Source organism: Sturnira hondurensis, unplaced genomic scaffold (genome assembly GCF_014824575.4).
Source record: "Sturnira hondurensis isolate 20B ecotype Veracruz unplaced genomic scaffold, ASM1482457v3 Scaffold0023021, whole genome shotgun sequence".
NCBI classification, from domain to species: domain Eukaryota; kingdom Metazoa; phylum Chordata; class Mammalia; order Chiroptera; family Phyllostomidae; genus Sturnira; species Sturnira hondurensis.
The window spans coordinates 40485-42776 of record NW_028095652.1 but is presented as its reverse complement, the minus strand read 5'-3'; positions in this window follow the sequence as shown (position 1 = coordinate 42776).

Below are 2292 nucleotides of genomic sequence, written 5' to 3'. Positions count from 1 at the left end.
CAAAGCTTTCATTTAGAATGGAAGGACAGATAAAGTGCTTCTCAGATAAGGTCAAGTTCAAGGAGTTCATCATCACCAAGCCCTTATTATATGAAATGTTAAAGGGACTTATCTAAGAAAAAGAAGATAAAAAATAGGAACAGTAAAAGGACAGGAAACTCACAGTTATTAACAACCACACCTAAAACAAAAGCAAACTAAGAGAACAGCTAGATCAGGAGCGGAATCATAGAAATGAAGATCACATGGAGGGTTAGCAACAGGGGAGTGGGAGGAGGAGAAGGGGGGAAAGGTACATAAAATAAGCAGCATAGACAGTAGGCAGAAAATAGATAGGGGGAGGGCAAGAATAGTAGGGGAAATATAGAATCTAAAGAACTTGAGACATGTGGACATAAACTAAAGGCAGGGGGAATGGTGGGGGGGTGTGCAGGAGGAGGGGAATGAAGGGGGAAATAGAACAACTGTAATGGCATAATCAATAAAATAAAAATATTAATAAACAAAATATTTTAAATAAATAATAAAATCTTTTTTAAAAGTGGGCAAAGGACTTGAACAGACACTTCTCCAAGAAGGATGCACAGAGGATCCACAGTCCCATGAAAAGATGCTCAATATCACTAGCTATCAGAGAGTTGTAAATTAAAACCACAATGTGATACCAGTTTACACCGGTCAGAATGACCATCATAAACAAAGCAACAAACAAGTGATGAGAGATTGTGGAGAAGAGGGGACCCTATTGCACTGTTTCAGGGATTGCAGACTGGTACAACCATTATGGAAACCAGTATGGAATTTTCTCAGAAAACTAAAATTGATCTTGCCTTTTGACCCAGTAATTCCACTGCTGGGATTTTATCCTAAGTACCCCAAAACACCAATCCAAAAGAACCTATGCACCCCAATGGTCATAGCAGCACAATTTGCAATAGCCAAGAGATGGAAGCAACCTAGGTGCCCATCAGTAAATGAATGGATCTAAAAATTATGGTACATATACACAATGGAATTTTATGCTGCAGAAAGAAAGAAGGACCTCCTACCTTTTGCAACATCATGGATGGAACTGGAAAATATTATGCTGAGTGAAATAAGCCAGGTGTTAAAAGAAAAATACCATATGATCTCACCTTTAACAGGAATCTAAACAACAAAACAAGCAAGCAAGCAAAATAAAAACAAAGACACTGAAATAGAGAACAGGGGAACAGTGACCAAAGGGGACAGGGGAGAGAATTTCAGGGGGGAAAAAGGAAGAATTTACAGGAACTAGTATAAAGCACACATGGACTACAACTAAGGGAGGTGGAACTGGGAGGGAGGTGGGGGGCTCTGTGGGGGATGGACTGGGATGGGAGTAAAAGACAGAAAACTGTACTTGAACAATAACTAAATTTTAAAAAAGAAAGAAAAAAGAAAGTGTAGAAAATGATTCTCAAAGCAAACAATATCCGTAGAAAACCAGGTGTAGCCATACTTATATCTGATTTAATAGATTTCAAAATAGCAAAAGTAACACCACAGCAAGAAGACATAACACTTCTTAACATATGAGGGGGACCCAAAACACCGAAATCCATTTTGAAAATTGAGTATCTATTCTTACATGTTTAAGCTTCAGTCACCTTTAAAGTATTCTTCATTTAATGCAATACACCTATCAAGATGCTTTTTCCACATCTTGGAAAAAACAGTTTTCGAACTCATCGATTTTAATGCCTTTTAGTGTTTCTGCTGGTTTTTGTTTCATCTCTTCCATATCAGCAAAACGTTTCCCTTCGAGGACTTTTTTTTTCATCTGGGGGAACAAAAAAAAGTTGCTTGGTATGAGATAAGGTGAATGGCAGAGTTGGGTACAGAAATCAAATCCCACCACCATTACTGCCTCATTATGTAACACAGGAGAAATCTCCTGGACACCAGAATTGGGGCAGTAGGGTACAGCGTCCATTTGCTGTAACGGATTCCCACATCACTTCTTCCTGACTATATGTAAATGGGAGGTCTTGGACATCTGTCATATCTAGTTATCTGAATCAGTATTTCCCACTCTTCCTGTGGTTGGGAGATGAGTAAATGTTTTTCCACAGACTTCCAGGGACTATCCAAACACCAAAGGCTCTAGACTCTCATTATAACTAACTTTCTATCTAGCAGAACTGGAGAGCCTGAGGGGTTTCTGATGCAGCAGCTCTCCCTGGAGCCTCTATCCCCAGAGGATGGCTCTGCATACACAGAGGCAGCACTGAGTAAGCCCATGATGCTATTGCAGGGAGGTTTTATTAG